Below are 21,341 nucleotides of genomic sequence, written 5' to 3' on the forward strand. Positions count from 1 at the left end.
CTTGGAAATGTTAAAAAATTATTCATAACACTTACGAAAGGTGGTAAGAAAAACTTTATTCAAGGTAAGAGAACTACAGTGGGGTATTATAATATGGGAGAGAGATTGAGCTTATGTGTGACTCCAGAGGGGTGCAGCTGGGATTTATAGCTGAGGAACAGGGTGGGCCCATGGGATTGCAAACAGAGGTGGGAGACTGAAAAGCAATGGACAACAATAACAGAATGGGTGTCAGTGGATGGAAACTTATTAAGGGACTATAAGGGTGAGGGTGGATTCTGGCTCAACTGAGAGGATCATTGCTGAGGCTAAGCAAGGCTGATAAGATATTCAGGTGAGTGAAATGATATTTGATCTGATACTGAGGGTGGTCAGATCAAGGGTGGGCTATGTTTTCTAAACTGAAGTAGCAGATTCTGGATTAGATTGGACTAGATGGACAGGCAGCCCTGAATAAAGACATTGCCCAAAGTTGGCAGTGCATTACTGAACTACTGCTGGATAACTAATTAGCCAAAACTAGCAGCTTAAAACAATATTATTCCATACTGCTGCTGAAAGTTGGGAATCCAGGAGTAATTCAGCTGAATGTTGTGGCTCAGTGTCTCATGAGATTGCCATCCTCTGAAGCCTTGACATGTGCTGGTGGACTTCCTTCCAAGATGGCTTACTCACATAGCTGTTGAAACCAATTTGCTTGCTGGCTGTTGGGAGAAAGCCTCAGTTCTTTCACATGGGCCTCTCTAAAGGGCTACATGAGTGTTCTCGAGATATGACTAAGCTGGCTTCTAGAGTGAGTGATCCAAGAGGATGAGCAAGGAGGCTGCAGTGCCTTTTATGACCTAGTCTCAGAAGCTTCATTGTTCATTTACACAATATTCTAATATGAGAAGTGAGCCACTAAGTCCACCACACATGTGAAAGGGAGAAGGAAGGAACCATGGACATAATTTAAAACCAAGTGGTACACACATGGCCACAAATTGTTTGCACGCGTGTATGTGCAAAACGCATTTTCCTGCCAATGCTTTTAAACAATTTATCTAGGATTAACTTGAAGTTCAGGACCTTGTCATCTAAGTCAGGTCCAGCTATGGATCAGGATCCACGTGTACTGTATCTGAAGTGTTCTGTTGCAAGGTGTGTCGTATTCTTTGCGACCCCATGGACTGTAGCACTGCAGGCTTCCCTGTCCATCACCTCCAGGTGCTTGCTCAAACTCAAGTCCATTGAGTCGATGATGCTATCCAACAATCCCATCCTCTGCTGCCCCCTTCTCCTACCTTCATTTTTTTCCGCATCACGGTCTTAATGAGACAGTTATTTACATCACATAGCCCAAGTATTGGAGCTTCAGGTTCAGCATCAGTCCTTCGAATGAATATGCAGGAGAGATTTACTTTAGGATTGACTGGTTTTTGATCTCCTTGCAGTCCAAGAGCCTCTCAAGTCTCCAACACATCAGTTCAAATTATACAAGTGTAGTTCCTCTAGACCTGAGGATGTGTGAACAAAAGAGATGTGTTAATCTTCTCCCTTCCACAGCCAACATACAGTGGTGGTTCAGGCATAGATAACCTTCATAGACACTCCTGTTCCAGACGGGGAGGGGAGATGGGAGTCAATAGTAGCAGTTCTGAAATCCCATGGGTTCTTGTGAGCAGTCCTTTGATTAGTATTTAATGCCTGGAAACATTCTAGGCTTCAGTCTCTGATTTTTTCATTCTACCCGCTGACATGATGCCATTGCATGAAAGGTGGCTAGTATATGGTTACATGAAACAGTCTCCCTAGCCTGCTTCCTGCTTGTAGAAGGTAGAAGCCCAGAGCTCCTATTTTGTACTATTGCTGGTCCTTTCAGTCCGAGCTGAACTTAAATATGTTATCTTAAAACCTTGGTGTGTCTCCTGATACTCTTACTGGTGTTCATGGCAAAGCACCCCACTCCAAAGCCACAATCACACATGTCTTCATAATAAGGCTTACTCTGTCTTGGTTTTCTGCTGAGATAGCTGAGGGATAACACCCTGAACCTTGGTAGAAGTCTTATTGTGTGACTGAAAGGATCTCTGAGTGACACCCCTGAAGTCTTTGGAGGGTATTGGCCTGACTAAATAATGCCATAAGGCATCCCCTTCCAGCTTTCAGAGGCTTAACAAAGAATTTTACAGTCACACTCATCTTTAGAACACCTTTGTTTATAAAAAATAATATGAAGAAGAACTGGCCTATCGGTGGTGTAAAATGTTATATTTAGACCAGCTAATCTCAATGCCCTGGATATGATCTTGCTTGAGAGTCATTAATTTTAACATCTTCCATCATCTTAAAAGACTGGAAAATTCCCAAATCAGCAAATTTTGTCTCCTGTTTTAATAATCTATCTTAAACATTTTTAAAAAAATTCCCTTCATGTTTTACTACAGGCAGCAAGAAGAAACCAGGAAGCACTTTTGGCTGTTTGGATGGAAATCCTCTTAGATAACTCAATTAAGTACAGTTTGTCCTCCCAGCTCATTAGGTACATTTTCTACCTTTCATAAACTGAAGGTGTAGTGGACTTTCGTCTACACCCCAGGCTCTTTTCTCCTGCCTCTTCTTTCTGCCAAGCATCCTAGGTGCACGACTGTGATTCCACTTAGAACGTGTTTGCTCAGTGAGATAATGGGGAGCGATTCCCTGGCTTCAGTGCTTCTGCTGGCCAGAGACTATGTACCATTCCCTAAGAACTTCATGTTTTCGCTGTCCAACTTCTATCACCTGGCTAGGTCAGTTGCAATAGCTCATACTCACAATCGAACTGGCAGGGATTTCTACACGCAAATGTGCCAAAACATACGTGTACACAGTAACATCCCTGAGAGAAAACCTGTCCATACGCAGAAGTACAAGCTTTCTTTTCCAGGAACATAAATTGTGGTAAGCACTCAAATTTCTACACGCACATGTGCACAAACATGCACGTATACTCAGTAGCTTCCCTGAGAGGAAACTTGTCCATATTCCAAAGTACAAGCTTTCTTTTCCAGGAACATTAATTTTGGTAAGCACTCAAATGTCTATGCGCACATGTGCACAAATATATGCGTGTACACAGTAACATCGCTGAGAGGAAACTTGTCCATATGCCGAAGTACAAGCTTTCTTTTTCAGGAACATGTAATTTTGGTAAGCATCCACATTTCTTTGTCCTTGTTTTTTCACTTGCTCATCGATTATGTCATGTTACACTTCTATCTCTGTGCCTTATCCTCAAAGGTGCCAAAACATTGGCATTTGCTGTCGACAGGGACTGGCCTGCAGAGCAGCGGGCAGCATTGGAAGTTCTTGCCATGAACAGCTGTATAACATGTGCCTGCTTTCTGCATTCTCCCATCACCTTGGACAGCTTCACAGTACCAGTCATGTTGGCCTGATCCATTGCCTGTGCATTCTTTCAGGGGACCAGAAAACAAGGACCTCTGAGCTCAGCTGACTTGAAGAACTGCTTTCTTGGTGTGCACCTATCTAGGTCATTCTGTGTCAATGTTGTGTGCCTCTTGCTAGCCTACCACTTGTTACAGCCCCCAGCATTCTGAATGAGGCCCCCTGTTCTTCCTATCTGTGTAGCGTTCTTTGTGCACCATCTACCTGTGCCCCCATGTGCTATCTCCATGTAGCAGGAAAAGGCCAGAAACACCTGAGCTTCCAAAAGCTCCCAGAGACTGTGACAGGCCTGGTTCTGATCTAAGGTTGTGAAGAAGGTACACATGGGTACAGGGTCTCTTCCGATACCAAGAGTGGAACCGGAGACCATAAAAGTAAGATGGCATCCCTACATGTCTTCCTTTCTGTTTAACACTACCCATGCACATGGAGTCCCCCAACAGATGATGCCCTGGGAAACCTGCAGTTTCTGGGCCCAGAGCTAATGCCTCCGTTGGACAGAAAGCAGCGTTACTATCTCAAATGGACCAAGAGGGCTTGAACCACCCATGCCTCAGTGATTTGCTAAATGCCAAGGCTCTCTTTCAGTTGCTCTCATTAGGCCCAGGTAGGACTCCCTACAGTCACGCATCCCTGCTTCCCTACACAGCACCCGTGCCAAGGAAGCCAGTGCCCGATTGGGCCCAGGGACATCCAAAACGGTCACCTGGAAGGCAGCATCCCTCTGAGTGTCACCTGGGTGCAGATCCCCTACAACACAATCAGAGATCTGCTCCAGCAAGACTACCAGAATCCTCCTTCAGGTGCAGATGTACACCTTTGCCCTTCAGGCCCCCAAAGCCAGGGGCAAGACCCCAAAGAAAAGAAGGAATTCATGTCAGAACTTTCAGCACTGACCATGGGGTATCTTTGGCAGGACAGCTACTGCCAAGAGTCTGGACCCTGAAAACCAGCAGGCCCTGAACTGCCCCAGGGACTTCTCTGTCTTCCCACTCTCCTGAGGTCCCTTGGGACATGCAGTTTACCCACCGCCCTTGTCTTTTCTCTGTTCCCTCCCTCACAGGCATATCCCGGCATAGGGTCACACAGGTAAACCCACTTGCGCTTTCCTCACCTTTGGGCACTGCCAGGGAGGCAGGCTGGAAGTGCCTGGAGGCATGCCATGCTTACAGACCATGTCTCTCCTAGGATGCCTGTGGTTTGGCAGATACAGCATACTTTAGCACATCTCATGTTTTGTGTCATATCGTGCCAGTGTGTGCCACCCTCAGGGAGGGCGTGTGCTGGCTGCTGGGCTGATCAGGGGCAGCACTGGCCCAGGACCTTCCCAGTTTTCCTTTTCACATGTGTGTGGAACAAGTCTCCAGTGCAGCAGGCAATCTGTGACTCTTTCTCCTTCAGCTCTCTGCCCATCTCGGCAGGACCTTAGCCTCACCATCCCAGGTCTTGCCATAGCCACACCCATCATTTCCAGAGGCCAGCCCATGGCCCCACACACTGAGGGCTCCACAGGCAGTGGTTTCAAAGCCCCACCCCACCTGATTTGCTCTGTGTGAATCCTTAGACCATGAAACCCTCTTCCTGATCCAAGCACACACAACAACATGGTAGAACTGATGAGCGTGTTTTGTATCTGGTCTAATTGCAGATATCTGGAGCCACAGTCTGGAATTATCACTGGCCATCCTTTCCTCGTTCCCATCCTGGGCAGGGTCAATGCAGAGATAAGGCGACAAACCACCTTCAGACTGGTCGCCTCATGACTCCTCTTCTGGTTGCTCAGCACCTCCTCTCCTGCCGCCTTTATCTCTGCCTCTGCCCTGGGCCGGACACACATACACACACACATACACACACACACACAATCACAGCCAGCATAAATAAGCACACGTGTGTATACACACACATGCTCAGCTAGGGACACAAATGCAAACAACGAGCATAGGTGTTTCAGGAGGTGAAGATGACCGAGGCCAGCAATGTCGGAGGTGGCGACAGTAGGCACCATTTCCTGCCCTTTGGGCTCCCTGTTCACCTTCTCCACGAACTCTTCCATATGTTCCCAAGGCAGCCTGAAGCCGCTTCCAGCGCAGCATGTTTGGTGGTTGTGAGACACTGAGTGGTGAATGTGGAAATTCACAGAAGATCCCAAAGTCAGCACACAGGTGCACTGGGAACCTGGAGAGGACACCTTTTCAATGTTAGGCCTTCCCTGGGTAAGGGGCGGGAGAGAAGTGCCCAGGCAATCTCAAATTCAGTGAGCAGCAGGAGGCCAGGGGATGAAAGGACCCACAAAGGATGATTCTGACAAAGATACTTAATACACACTGCCTCTAGTAGTATCACCTGGATTCTGGTGCTGCCACCACAGCTGATCTGATGGAGACTTGCTTCACTCACAGACACACCAAGTCCCCAAATAGACAGTCTCAGGAGGTCACCTGCTACATGCACAACCCAAATTCAGGCTCTTGCATGAGTCTGAGCATCCCCATTTGGGAAAGGACAGTGTCCCTGTAGTATCACACGAGTGTCCCTTCAGGGCCCACCTTCAGACCCCATCTCCACACATGTTTCTGTCAGTTACTCTCATGGAAGAACCTTGCTGCCCAGGTTACTACTTCAGGGGATCGTCCCACACATTTGGCCAACAATCTGCTGGCAATATGAGCAAGGTGAGCCAGCAGCCAAGAATCCCAAAATGAATTGCTAACTGTGTTCAGGCCCAAAGCAACCACACCTCAGCAATCCTGTTCGATTCTGAGCAGTTGTGACCTGACAACCAGCCGAGAAAGTTAAGGCTCCCGGTGTCCACGCTGCAGCTGGATGCTCCCCGTTCACAGTCCCAGAACCAGTGGACAGGAATGAACAACATGCCCTATACCCTACAGAGAGACAAGGGAGGTGGGTATGGATCCCACAACCTTGCACACCCACACTCATCACCCCAGGAACCACGTTTCACAAGTGATGTCAAGGTAATTCTACTTAGTGGTCACTGTTTTCAAGAAGTAGGGGGGTTCCTGAAAGGAAAATATCAACTTGCAGTGGGACGATGGATGGCTCCGCAACAGCACCTGTCAGGATCGGGACGAGGGAAAAGGTTCCTGCGCCTCCTCCTCTTCCTGAGCAGCAGACTTCAAAGAGAAGCAGAAAGGATACAGCTATGGCCCAGAAGCAAGGGATGCCCCAGGTGATGGCGATCCTCCAAGCCAAGTCAGGCTTCCTCTTCTGATGGTTCTTGCACATGAACTGGAAGTAGGCCCTGCAGTTTTTCTTATGCTCAGAACTCAGTTCCACCAGCAGGGCAGCCAGTGCCTGCAACGCATCTTGCCCTGGAAGCTCAGTAGTGCTCCTGGGCCTTTCCTGGCCCTGCTCCTCCACCGTCTTCTCAGCTCCTGGGAGAACCCCTATTGCTCCTCCTCATCTGCCACAACCTCCACCTCCTCCATGACATCGTCTGCAAGCAGCTAGAACAACCACCCAATCCTCACCACGTCTCCGTCAACCAGGGGCTCACCGTCGTCCACCGCCTCCACCCTGCATAACGTGGCTCCTTTGCCTGGCATGACAACTTGTGGCTGCAAGGTCCCAGCCTCAAAAAGCCTGAGGATGGCAGGCCACCAACCCCAGCGCCCTGAAACCGGGGCTCACAGCTAGGAAGGTCTGGGGTCCTAGGATGCTCCTCCATTTATCTGACAGCCTTTCACACTCCTCTTGGCCCTGGTCGTGACCCCAGGCTGGGGCAGATGCGAAGGGATGGGACATAATAGCACAAGTGGTGTGCAATTGTGGCTCAGGCTGCAGTAATCCTGTGGGACCCACTAGCTCTTTGGGGGCGGGGAGTGAGGGGGATGGTAGGGAAGCAGGGGCTGGTGTGTGTCCGGTGGCCTGAGGCTGAAGAAAGGGGTGGCAGACAGCACGGGACGGGGTGAAGAGGCCCTGGGGAAATCAGCAGAATAGGCAGATCGCTAGGCTGTGAGCCACGCACAGGCTGCTGGCCCAAATCTAGTACAATGGCCTAGAGCGTGGTGGGCGGCACCCTTATGGACACGCCTCTCAAAGGTAGGGAATCTTCCACAGTTCCTGGGCTACAGAGCACCCACATGGCATATACCGCTCCAGGGAGGTAATGGGTTTTGCATCTGCTGATACCCCAGGCGCTGTCATTGACCAGGCCCTGGAAATTCCAACGACGGGTTCCTGCTTCACAGTCTGAACAGCACACTTCTGTGTCCCTCTGGACCCTCAATACCTGAGAACTCTCCCTGAGTATCCAAAGAATAAACAGGGGCTCCACGGGGCTGGATACTTTTCTCCATGGGACACAGAACCTGTTGTTGTCCGGATGCTAGGGGAGAAGGGAAAAACCCCACTGGTGGCTACAGTTGATTTCCACGGTTCAGGGACACCAGAGCCTTAGGGTACCGAGCTGGCTCTGTGTCTCTTCATCTCTGCTTCTGGCATAGCACTGTTTTGGGCAATCCTTCAATGTGTGCACCAAGGGCTGTGTCTTTGTCTCCATCTCTCTAAGTGGTGCTCTTGCTGTCTGCCACTCTCTGGACACCAGTGCTCATACAAGAAGTTTATATGAGAAGGCAAGCCCTGCTCCTCCTTAGTGAGTTGCACCCGTGGGAGATCAGACTTTGTTAGTCCACACATTCAGAGAGTGCTTTCTCAAACTTGAAAGTCAACAGTGCGCGGTCACTGCTGAACTGCAGAAGGTGCGGTGTGACCCTGCCTCCCTCACTGGACAGACATGAATGCTGCAAAGGCCTCAGGTAGCTTGGCCACACTTTGCACAGATGGAGAAATGGGGCATGGCCTGGGGCCTGAGGGAACTCCCTGAACATTATTTGAATACCTGCCAGGGAGATGGTAAGGACAGCTCCCCATTAAGTTCCATGACACACTGGTGCCCGAAACATGCATGGCTGCCAATTTACCCTATTGAGGCCTTTTCAAAGTGGTTCTGGTCTCCATGTGAGAACACATTCAAGCCTGCCCTATCACCCAAGCCTGTGGGGCTGGGAGCAGCAAGAGGACCAAGCTAAGCCATCCGTCCTATAGTCCTGATAACCCAATATATGTGTTCTTCAAAGAGTACAAAGAGTGATGATTCAAACTGGAAGACTGCAGGTAGCAGGTGCTTATGCTGTAGTTCTGGTCCATCACTGAAACCACACAACCTCATGGAAAGAGTGTGCTGGCTGATGGGTTGATCCTGGGCAGCACAGGCCCAGGACGTTCCTGGTGTTCCTCACATGTGTGGAACAAGACTCCAGTGCAACAGACAATCAGTGCCTCATTCTTCTTTGGTCTGCCCTTCTCTGCAGGACCTTAGCCTCCCCACCACTCCAGTCCTGCCTTAGCCATGTCCGCATTTCCACAGAATGGCCCATGTGCCCACAGACTGAGGGCTCTACGGCCAGTGGTTTCAAAGACCCACCCCATCTGATTTGTCCTGGGTGAATCCTCAGACCATGTAATCCCTCTCCGGTCTAAACAAACACAATAGCAAGGTAGAAATGGTGAGCGTGTTTTTGTATTTGGTCTTCATCTCTGCGTCTGCCCTAGGCGGGACACACACACACACACACGCACACACACACACAAACACGTCTGACGCAAGCACATGTGTGTATACACACACATGCTCAGCATGGGGACACAAACCCAAACAGGAAACAAAGGTATTTCAGGAGCCTGTGTTCCCTGTTTGTGTTTGTGTCCCCATGCTGAGCATGCATTTGTATACACGCATGTGTTGGTGTCGGCTCTGTGTGTGTGTGTGTGTGTGTGTGTGTGTGTACATGTGTCTGGCCCAAGGAAGATGTAGATATGAAGGCGACAGGAGAGCAGGTGCTCAGCAACCATAAGAGGAAGCACAAGGCGTCCCCAGTCTAAGGGTGGTTGGTCACTGCAATGTCGGAGATGGAGTCAGTAGGCACCATGTCCTGTCCTTGTGGCTTCCTGTCCACCTTCTCCCCGAGCTCGTCCATATTTTCCCAAGGTAGCCTGAAGCCTCTTCCAATGCAGCATGTGTGGTGGTGCTGGGCCACCGTGTGGCGGATGTGGAAATCCACAGAAGATCCCAAAGTCAGCACACAGGTGCACTGCGATGCTGGAGAGGATGCCCTTGCAATGACAGGCCTTCCCAGGGTAAGGGGCGGGAGTGTAAGGCCCAGGCAATCTCAAACTCAGTGAGCAACAGGAGGCCAGGGAATGGCAGGACCCATGGAAGGATGATTCTGACAAAGAAACTTAATTCACCCTGCCTCTAGTAGTATCACCTAGCACCCTCACTCTGCAACCACAACTGATTTAAGGGGACTTGCTTCGCTCACAGACAGACTGAATCCCCAAGCCCTCAGTCTCAGCAGGCGACTTGCTACATGCATGGCCCAAATTCAGACTCCGCAGCCAGCTTGCGTGAGACTGAGTATCCCCATTAGGGAAAGGACAGTGTCCCGGCTAGTACAGGGCTGTCCCTTCATGGCCCACCTCCAGATCCCTTCACCACACATGTTTCTGTCATGGAAGAATCTTCTCTCCTGGGGTAGTCGTTCAGGGGATCATCCCACTCGTCTTCGCTGATCATCTGCTGGCAACACACTTTGCTGCTGAGCAAGCTCATCCCTGGGCTAACCAAGATCCAAACCCTCACACGAGCAGCCAAGAACTCCAACAACACTCATCAACTGTATGCAGGACCAAAACAATACCACCTCAGCAATCCTGTTTGATTCTGGGCAGTTGTGGCCTGACAACCAGTTGAGAAAGTTAAGGCTCCTGGTGTCCAGCCTGCAGCTGGTGCTCCCTGTTCAGAGTCCCAGAACCAACGGACTGGAGTGGAACGATGTGCCCTATACCCTGCGGGAAGAGAGGGGAGATGGGTGTGGATCCCATAGGTGGGTCATCCTCACCCCTGCACACCCACAATCATCATTCTCGGACTCACGTTTTACCTGTGATGTCAAGGTAATACTCCTTTATGATCACTCTTTTCAAGAAGTAGGGGTGGTCCTGAAAGGAAAATTTTAGCTTGCTGCATGACCGTGGATGGCTTGCACCTGTACCTGCTAGGATAGGGAGGAGGGAAAAGGTGCAAGCTTCGAGGGTCCTCAGCTTGCCTCCCAGGCAGGCATTAACAGCTTCCATGAAGCCTCTCCAAACTCGCAGTGTAGGAACATGGATAACATGATCCTCCCACACCCCACCAAGTCCCATACCCACCTGTGCTCAGTCTGCCTCACTGACATTCAAGTCGATCATGTAGATGAGAAAGTCTTTATCTTGGTCGCTGATCATGACAGAAACTTGAGGGTGGTTCATAATCTGCTTGAGGTCAAGGAGCCATTTATGCCACATGCTGGGCCAAGAAGAGCCAGGAGCATCAGTCCTAGTCTGGGGTGGAAGGACACAGGAACAGGCATCTTCAACAATGCTGGGCACATCTGCTTAGCCAGCCATTACTGATGATCTCAGGCCCTGCCATACCATCAGACAAGCTCATGGCTCTGTGTTCCTGGTGATGTTCTGCATCTGAGGTGGTCTTCATTCCCCGAGCAGGGGCTGTTTCCGACAGCTATTATTTCCCAGACCTGTGTATGCTGGGTATTGGCATGTCACTGCTTACATGGTAGGACTTAACAGTCGTTGTGACAATCCGTGTCTGAAAACAAAGGGGTTGGTGTTGGCTCTTGTATGTCTACATATGTTCTGTGGGTTTGTGTATGTGTGTGTGTGCGCGCACGCACGCGTGTGTGTGACTCCCATATCTCAGTTATTTTCGGAATCATTCACCTTTACAACAATGACCGTCAGCTAAGGCTGCTCTGGTGTACTGTCTCTGGTCATTTCTGACTTAGAGGCTATTCCTCCTCAGATGCAGGCCTGAAGTAGACACACAGAGTCATGGCTGCAACACTTACAGGTGTGGCCCTGCCCGGGCTCTACTCAGCTGTGCCTTTGGAGCCTGCCAATTGCCCAGTACCACACTTCCTTCAGGGTCCACCATCCTGCCCCCTAGCCTCCACCCCTCCTCCAGCTCCTGCCTCTGCACCTCCGCCTCCTCCTGAGCACTGGACCACAACGAGTAGCAGAAAGGATACCACGTTGGCCCAGAAGCCAGGGATGCCCTGGATGATGGCACTCTTCTGAGCCAAGTCACGCTTCCTCCTCTCCTGGCTCTTGCACATGAACCAAACATAGGCCCTGCAGGTTTTCTCAGGCTTAGAGCTAAGTTCCACTTACAGGGTCGCCAGTGCCTGCATCACATCTAGTGCCAGGAGCTCACTTGGGCCTCCAGGCCTTTCCTGGCACTGCTCCTCCACCGTCTTCTCCTCCAGCTCCAGGGAGGACCCCTGTTGCTGTTACTCATCTGGCACAACCTCCACATCCTCAATGATGTCCTCTGCAAGCAGCTGGAACACCCGTCTGATCCCTGCCATGACTCCGTCCACCTGGACCTTGCTGTCCTCTCCTGCCTCCACTCTGAAGAAGGTGGCATCTTTGCCTGGTGTGGCCACTGGTGGCTGCAACGTCCCAGCCATGCACAGCATCACCAGGACAGACTGTTGCTGGCCAGATGCTAGGGGAGTAAGGAAAAACCCCACCGTTTGCCACGTTGATCTCCGTTGTTCAGGGACAGCAGGACCTTAGGGTACAGAGCTCTCTCTTTGTCTCTTTGTCTCTGCTTTGGCATAGCACTGCTTGGAGCAATCCTTCCTTGTGTGTACCAGGGCTGGTGTCTGTGTGTCTCCATCTCTTTAAGTGGTGCTGTTGCCATTTCCCACTGTATGAACACCAGCGCTTATAGGAGAAGCTTATCCTTGGAGTGAAGGCAAGCCTTTCTCCTCCTGAGTGAGCTGCACCGACGGGAGATCAGATATTTTTAGTCCACCGGTTTCTCAATCCAGTGCTTTCTCAATCTCTAAAGCCAACAGTGGGCAGTCACTACTGAACCGCAGAAGGGGTCGGGTAACCCTCCCTCCCTCACTGGACAGACATGAACCTGCACAGGCCTGAGGTGGCTTGGCCACACTTTTCACAGAGGGAGAAATGGGGCATGCTCTGCTGGCATGAGGAAGCTCCCTGAACCTTGTTCAAATTCCTTCCAGTGAGTCGCTAAGGATAACTCCCTTTAAGTTCTGTGCCTCACTGGTGTGGGAGACATGTACGTCTGCCCATTTACCCTATCGAGGCCCTTTCAAGTGGTTCTGTTCTCCATCTGAGAACACGTACCAGCCTGCCCAGTTACCCAATCCTGTGGGGCTGGGAGCAGCAACAGGATCAATCTAAGCCATCCATCCTATAGTCCTGACCCCCTATATATGCTTTCTGCAAAGAGTACAAAGAGTGATGTTTCAGACTGGAACACTATACAGGTAGCAAGTGCCTATGCTGATGTGCTGGTCCATTTCTGAGACTCACATAAATGGCAAGTGTTGCTCATGCTCATGGTACTGTCAGGGAAAGAATGTCCAGTGTTAGAGAAGGATGGAAAGGCCTTTGTAGGTGCATGTCCAAAGGGCTGTGGGGTCACCCGCTGTGGCTTCTGTATCTGGGATTGCAGCCTGTTCTGTGTCTTGGATCCTCTGCACTCTCACTGGTGGCCCCCAGTCAATTTCTTCCTGCCTCTCCTTTCTGCCAGGCTTCCTGGGTGCAACACTGTGATTCCACTTAGAAACTGCTCACTCAGTGAGATAACAGGCATTAGTACCGTGTCTCCAGTGATTCTGATGGCCTGAGTATGTACGTTTCCCTATGGCTTTCATGTTTTCGCTATCCAACTTCCATCACCTGGCTAGGTCAGTTCCGACACTTCATATTCACAAGCGTACTGCCAGGAAATTTTGTGCACACATATGCACACGCATGCGTGTGCACACACTAATATCCCTGACAGGAAACTTGCAGATATGCAGAAGTACAAGCTTTCTTCTCCAGGAACCTGAGTTTTGGTAACCACCCGAGTTTCTTTGTCCTGGTTATTTTCTTTCACATGCTCATCGATCATGTCAGGTTGCACTTCTAACTCTGTGATTTAGCCTCAAAGGCTACAAAATTTTGGCATTTGCTCCTGACAGGGACCGATCTGCAGAGAATTGGGCAGGTTGGAAATGCTCGCCCTGGACAGCTGAGTGACAAGGCACCTGCATTTTGCATTCTCCCATCACCTTGGACAGCTTCCCAGTACCAGTCAGGCTATTCTGATCCATTGTCTGTGCAATCCTTCAGGGGACCAGAAAACAAGGATGTCTGGGCTCAGCTGACTTGGAGAACTGTCTTCTTGGTGTGCACCTATCTAGGTCATTCCTGGTCAAATTCGTGTCCCTTTTGCTAGCCTACCACCCCTTAGGGCCCACAACGTTCTGAGTGAGGCTCCTTGTTCTTTATATCTGTGTAGCTTTCGAAGTGCACCTGTCTACCTGTGCTTCCAAGTGCTATCTCCCTTTAGCAGGAAAAGTCCAAAGAGATGCCCGAGCCTCCAAGGGCCCCCAGGGACTGTCTTGGGCCTGTGTGTGATCCAATGCTGTGAGGATTCGTGTTTATGTTTGGCAAAACCAATACAATATTGTAAAGTAAAATAAATAAAAAATATAAAAATTAAAAAGAAAAAAAACCAAATTCTTCCCTTAGATGAAGATCGTTTACAACCCAGTGTGTGTCCATTGGCTGGACATGGTATTGGAATTTTGCTGATGGGTTTGGACCCTAAACTTCAAAATGATGGCAGAAGGCAGAAAGACACTTAGACGTTGTTCTACGAAAGCAAGAAGAAAGGCACTACTGCCAAAAAGATGACTCAGAGGGAACAAAAATAGTCTTCTATCATTGGAAAAATGTAATGGTCCCAGGGAGAGTATTTAGATAGTATATAAAGGATTCTTGGGAAGGAAAATTCAGACTCTCAAGAACATTTTCTACATCAGGACTTGTGAAATAGTGCTCCAAAAAAAGAGGCAGAAACTGTCTTCACTGAAACAGGAAAAGCCAACTGAAAATTGAACATGATAAAAACTCCAGTTGGGCATCTCCAATCTACTTCTTAAAGATGAATTTGCCAAGATTTAGATTTAAGAAAGATTTTGAACTGTAGCCCCAGAACGAACAAGCTATTGCTGCATGGAAAACATAGATACATCTCATTAAGTATAATGTTAAGTACTGTAAGCTAGACACAGAGATGCATACTGTATGATTCCATTCATGTAAAGGTCCAAAAGAGATAAAACTAATCTATGTGTTGAAAGTCAGATATCCTAGTTATCTTTGGAGTGCGGTGATTGGGAGAGACACAAGGGAGTTTTCAGGGCTGCCAGTGATGTTCTGTTTCTTGATTTGAATGCTAATTACGTGGATGTGTTTAGTTTGTGAGTATCCATTGAACTGTACACTCATGATTTATGTACTTTTCTATATGTGTATTTCAATAAAAAGTTATAAAGCTTTAAAAATAAATAAATACATAACAATGTAGTGAGGAACGTGCACATAGATAGAGGGCCACTTCTGATACAAGGCGTGCAACCTGAGGCCATAAAGATAAGGTGGCATTTCCACACGTAGTCCCTTCTCTTTATGACTACCCTGACCCACGGAATCCCCAAACAGATGGTGACCTGGGAAACCTGCCCTTACTGGGCCCACAGATCAAGCCTCCCTTGGGCAGATAACAGTTTTTCTATCTCAAAAACAAGAGGGCTTGATTCCACCCACCCTCACTGATTTGCTAAATGCAAATACTCTCTTTCAGTGGGTCTCATTAGGCCCAGGTAGGACTCTTTACAGTCAGGAATCCCTGCTTACCTACACAGCCCACATGCCTAGGAAGCCAGTCCTCCATTGGGCACAGGGATATCGAAGACGGTCACCCAGGACTCAGCTTCCCCCTGAGTTTCAAATGGTGCAAATCCCCTATGAAAACACCAGACAGCCGGCTCCAGCAAGACTGCTAGAATCCTCCTTCAGGTGCAGACACAGACCTTTGCCCCTCAGGCCCCAAAAGCCATGGGCAGGGCCCAGATGAAAGAAGGAATTTACATCAGGGCTTCCAGCATGAGCCATGGGGTATATTTGGCAGGACTTTCCCTAGACCCTGAAAACCAGCAGGCCCCGAACTACCCCCAGTGGCTTCCCTGTCTCCCACTCTCCTGAAGTACCTTGGGACATGCAATGAACCCACCATCCTTGCTTCCTCCCTGTTCCCTCCCTCATAGGCACACCCCGGCAGAGGAGGACACACGTACACCAAAACCTGCACTTTCTTCGCCTTTCTGCACTACCAGGGAGACTGGAAGCACCTGGAGGCATGCCATGCTCACATCTTGTCTCTCTTAGGATGCCTGTGGTTTTGAACGGACAACCTACCTTAGCATGTCTTGCATTTTCTGTTGCATCGTGCCAGTGTGTGCCACCCTCATGGAGAGAGTGTGCTGGCTGATGGGCTGAGCCTGGGCAGCACTGGTCCGGGACCTTCCCGGGTCTCCTTTTTATGTGTGGGGAACAAGTCTCCAGTGCAGGAGGCAATCTGTATCTCTTTCTCCTTCAGGTCTCTTCCTTCTCAGCAAGACCTTAGCCTCCTCAACCATCCCAGGTCCTCTGTATCCGCGTCCACCATTTCCGCATGCCGGCTCAGGTCCGCACAGACTGTGGGCTCCACAGGCGGTGGTTTTAAATCCCCACACCACCTGATTTGCCCTGGGTGAATCCAGACACCATGCACCCACTCTTCCTGGTCCCAACACATACTACAACACGGTAGAAATGGTGAGCGTGTTTCCGTATTTCCTCTAATTGCAGATTTCTGGAGCCAAGTTCCTGTGTTATGACGGGCCATCCTTTCCTCATTCCCATCCTGGATAGGGTCACGGCGGAGATACAGTGAGCAACCACGCTGAGACTTGTGATGCCTTGTGTCTCCTCTTCTGGTTGCTTGGCATCTCCTCTCTTGTTGCCTTCATCTCTGCTTTTCCCCTGGACCAGACACACACGCACACATACACACATAAACACAGGCAAAACAAGCATACATGTGTATACAATTACAGGCTTGATACAGAGACACAAACGTGTACAGGGAACACAGGTATTTCAGTAGCTGAAGACACCGTGTCCAACACTGTTGGAGATGGCGTCAGTAGGCACCATATCCTGCCCTTGGAGCTCCCTGTGCACCTCCTCCCTGAGCAATTCTGTGTTTTCCGAAGGCAGCTTGAAGCAGCTTCCAGCGCAGCAGGTGTGGTTGTGGAGAGACGCCAATTGGTGGATGTGTAAATTCACAGAAGATTCCAAGGTCAGCACACAGGTGCACTGGGACACTGGCCAGGACGCCCTTTCAATGCTAGGCTTTCCCAGGGTAAGGGGCGGGAGTGTAAGGAACAGGCATTCTTAAACTCATTGAATAACAGGAGGCTGGGAAATGGCTTGACACATGGAAAGAAGATTCTGACAAAGATACTTAATTCATCCCTTTTCTAGTAGTATCACCTAGGATTATTGCACTGAGGGAGACTTGCTCCACTCACGGACAGACCGAGTTCCAAAGTCCCCAGTCTCAGCAGGTCGTGTGCTACATGCAGGACCCAAAGTGTGGCTCTGCAGCCAGCTTGCAAGAGCCTGAGCATCCCCATTTGGGAAAGGACAGTGTCCTGGGACTACAGGGCTGTCCCTTCAGGGCCCACCTCCAGACACCCTCCCCATATGTGTCTGTCAGTTAACGCTCATGGCAGAACCTTCCTTCCTCAGGTAATATGTCACAGGATTGTCCCACATGTCTTCACCAATGATCTGCTGGCAACACAAGCAAGGTCAGTCCAGGGCTGACCAGGCCCAAACACTCTTGTGAGCATCCAAGAACTTCAACATCAGTCATCAACAGTATGCAGGCCCAAAGCAACTCCACCTCAGCAATCCTGTTCAATTGTGGGCAGTTGTGGCCTGACAACCAGTTGAGAAATTTAAGGCTCCTGATGACAAGCCTGCAGCTGGGTGCTCCTCATTCAAAGTCCAAGAACCAGTGGAGTGGAGTGGAATATCATGCCCTATACCCTGCAGAAATACAGGGAACACAGGGGTGGATTCCGCAGGTGGATCATCCATCCCCTTACACACCTACAACTCCCTGAAGCCATGTCTTACCAGTGATGTCAAAGTAATGCTCCTTAACGATCACCATGTTCCAGAAGTAGGAGTTGTCCCCAAAGGAAAAGATTACCTTGCCATTGGACCTTGGATGGCTCCGCACCTGCACCTTCTAGGACAGGGATGAGGGTAAAGGTGCAAGCTTCTAGGTGCCTCAGCTTGCCTCCTAGGCAGGCATTAAGTTTCCACAAAACCTCTGCACATTCTCACATCACATGAACATAGATAACATGATCCCCCCAACTCCCCACCATGTCCCATACCCACATGCCCTCACCGACCTTCAAGGCGATCTTGTAGCTAAGAAAGTCTTTATCTTGGTCGCCGATCATGACAAAAACTTGAGCGTGATTCATAATCTGCTTGAGGTGAAGGAGGCCTTCAGGCTACATGCTGGGCCAGAAGAGCCAAAAGCAACAGCCCTAGTCTTGAGTGGAAGAAGCACACTGGCATAGGAACTTCCAAGGATGTTGGGTACTTCCACTTGCCCACCCACCACTCATGTCCTCAGTCCCTGCCATACCATCAGACACACTTAGGGCTCTGGGTTCCTTGTGGTGTTCTGCATCTGAGGTGGTCTGCATCCCCCAAGCAGGGGTTGTTTCTGACCGCTACTCTCCTCCTGCTGACTTGTGTGTGCTGGGTAGAGTAATGTCACCGCTTATTGTGTCAGGATTTGCAGTCCCTGTTGCACACTGTGTCTTCAGGCAAGGGGGTGGTGTCCATGTGTATGTGTGTGTGTGTATGTGTGTGTATGTGTGTGTGTATGTGTGTGTGTGTCTCCAGCAAGAAAGCTCTAGGTCTCTGACCTGCTCCCTGTCTTCACAACAGATGGCAGGCATGTGTCTGAATCCGTCTGGCACTCAGAGCAGATGAGAATAGCAGCTCCTTCCAGTTCCTCTTTGCTGGTGGACCACTTCATGCCTTTGCATTGCACTAGTGGGAGCAACTACAGGGGCTCTGACTGACGGGCATGGGTCTTGGACTCCCGCACTCTCAGCTATTTCCCAGGATCATCAACATTTACAACAATAACTGTCTCTGGTGGCTGCTCTGCTGTACTGTCATCATCCCTGACCTAGAGGCCTTAGGTGCTGATCCTTCTCAGACGCAGGCCTGAGGGAGACACCCAAAGTCATGGCTGTGAAACTTAACAGCTGTGGCCCTAACGGACTCTTCTCAACTGTGCCTTTGGAGCCTGCCTCTGCCCCAGACCACACTTCATTCAGGGGTCTCCCGTGCCTCCCCTGTTCCCTTGTCTTGTGGCCTCACCTGTTTTAGCAGGATCTTCAGCACAATCATCTTGAAGGTGTCTTTGCCATTCTTTAATTTGGCTATAAAGCTCACAAATTTTAGTAGCACAGTAACACAATTTTTCTAATGTGCACAGTTAGAGTTTGGTGAGCTCTTGGTGAGTTTCTTGGTTTCAGTTAGAAAGCCTTGCATTACTCTTAGGGCTCTAGAATCTTCTGAAACTGAAGGAAAGACTACAAGTATTCCAGGCTAACTTGATTATGATATAGCTTTGTAAATACTTAAACAGATTCTGCTTCCCCGCTGCCCAAAAATTTACCCCTAACTCCTGAAGATCTTCATGATTTTATTGCGGGAATCTGGTAGAACTGAGATTTCTCAAGGCTTCGTGATTTCATCTGTAAGCTTTTCTGACATGAAAAACACATTGGAGTTAGTTTTTAAATTAGTGCTAGACACAGTAATCAGGGAAAAAGGAAGTAAAAGGAATACAGATTGGAAATAAAAATTTTTTTTTCTCTTAGAAGATGACATGACCCTCAACACAGCGAACAATAAGGATGTCAGCAGAGAATTACTTGAGCTAGAATAGAGTGAATAGAGTATAGCTGCAGAATACAAAATTAATACTCAGGAATCCCTTTCATTCTGATACACTAGCAATGAAAAACGAGAAAGAGGACTTAAGGAAAGTATCTCATTCACCATCCAAGGAAGATATTCAAATATTTAGAAATATATTCCCCTAAAGAAAGCAAGAACCTGGCACAGAAAATGATAAAACCATGGTGAAAAAAATCAAAGATGGCACAAATAGATGAAGAAGTATACCATGTTCTTGGATCAGAAGAATCAATATGGTCACCATGAGTATGCAACTCAAGGCAATCTATCAGTACATTCATTCACACTGATATTCTCATATTCAACTGTGGAATCTCTGTCAAAACACCAACGGTGTTTTTCACTGCACTAGAACAAGTAATTTCACAATTTGTGTGGAAACACAAAAGACCTCCAATGAGGAAATCACTCTTGAGAAATCATGGGAATGGAGGAATCAGACTTCCTGACTTCAGACTATACTGCAAAGCTAATCATCAAGATTATAAAGTACTGGGCCAAAGACAGAAATACAGATCCACTGAACAAAATACGGAGTCCAGAGACAAAGCCACACACCCACGGCCTCCTTGTCTTTGACAGAGGAGGCATAAATATGCAACAGAGCAAAGGCAACCTCTTGAACAAGCAGGTCTGGGAAAACAGGTCAACCGCATTAAAAGAATGAAATCTTTTCTAATGGCACACACACAAACACATGCAAAATGGATTAAAGACCTAAGTGGAAGACCAGAAACTATAATGTTCTTAGAGAAAAACAAAGGCAGAACACTCTCTGACAGAAATCACAGCAAGATCTTCTCCTCTATGACCCACCTCCCAGAGTAATGGAAATAAACACAGAAGGAAACAAAAGCGACTGATTTAAATTTCTAAGCTTCTGGACAGTGAAGGAAACTGTAAGCAAAGTGAAAAGACAGCCTTCAGAACTGGAGCAAATTACAACAAATCAAGCAACTGCCCAAGAGTTAATCTCCCACATATACAAGCAGCCCATGCAACTCAATACCAGAAAAATGAACAACTCGATCAAAAAGTGGGCAAAAGAACTAAATAGACATTTCTCCAGAGAACATATACAGATGGCTAATGAACACAGGACAGATGCTCAACATCACTCATTATCAGAGAGATGATAGTCACTACCACAATGAGGTGTCATCTCACACTGGTCACAACGACCATCACCCAAAGTCTCAAATAAGAAACACAGGAGAGAGAGTGAAAAGTAACCAACTTACACTGTTGGTAGGAATGAAAACTGGTATAGCCACAACAAACCGTATGATTTCTTAAAAACCTGGAAATAGAACTGTTGTGTGACCCAGCAATCACCCCAGCGTACACCCCAAGGAAAGCAGAAGTGAAAGAGACATGTGTACACCGATATTCATCCCCCGACTATTTACAATAGCTAGGACACGGAAACAATCTAGATATCCACTGCAGATGAATGGATAAGAAAATGGTGGTATATATACATGGTGGACAATTACTTAGCTGTGGACAGGAATGCATTTGAGTCAATTCTAGAGATTTGGGTGAAACAGGAGCCTCTTCTACAGAATGAAGTAAAGTCAGAAAGAGAAATACAGATCCTGTGTAGGAATGCATATGTACGAAATTTGGAGAGATGGTCATGATGATCCAACATGCAGGGCAGCAAAAGAGACAGAGATGGAAAGAACAGACTGTGGAGAGGGCAATGGTGGGATGATTTGAGCGAATAGCAATGAAAGATGTACATTACCCTACATAGACAGATGACTGGTGCAAGTTCAGTGCATGAGGCAGGGCACCCAAAGCCAGTGCTCTGGGACAACAAAGAGCAATAGTCTGGGGAGTGAGGTGGGAGGAAGGTTCTGGATGCGGGAACACTGGTGACCTAC

At 48.6% G+C, this 21,341-nt stretch overlaps 4 pseudogenes; all 4 read right to left on the bottom strand.

Annotated features, from left to right (window-relative positions):
• The window catches only part of LOC138431446 (melanoma antigen preferentially expressed in tumors-like), a 621,360-nt pseudogene that overhangs the window by 266,159 nt on the left and 333,860 nt on the right, over nucleotides 1-21,341 (bottom strand).
• On the bottom strand, nucleotides 6,146-7,194 carry LOC138431255 (testis-specific Y-encoded protein 1-like; annotated as a pseudogene).
• LOC138431257 (testis-specific Y-encoded protein 1-like) lies at nucleotides 9,920-13,649 on the bottom strand (annotated as a pseudogene).
• The window catches only part of LOC138431529 (testis-specific Y-encoded protein 1-like), a 296,852-nt pseudogene continuing 292,653 nt past the window's right edge, over nucleotides 17,143-21,341 (bottom strand).

This window comes from Ovis canadensis, chromosome Y (assembly GCF_042477335.2).
Source record: "Ovis canadensis isolate MfBH-ARS-UI-01 breed Bighorn chromosome Y, ARS-UI_OviCan_v2, whole genome shotgun sequence".
Classification (NCBI taxonomy): Eukaryota; Metazoa; Chordata; class Mammalia; order Artiodactyla; family Bovidae; genus Ovis; species Ovis canadensis.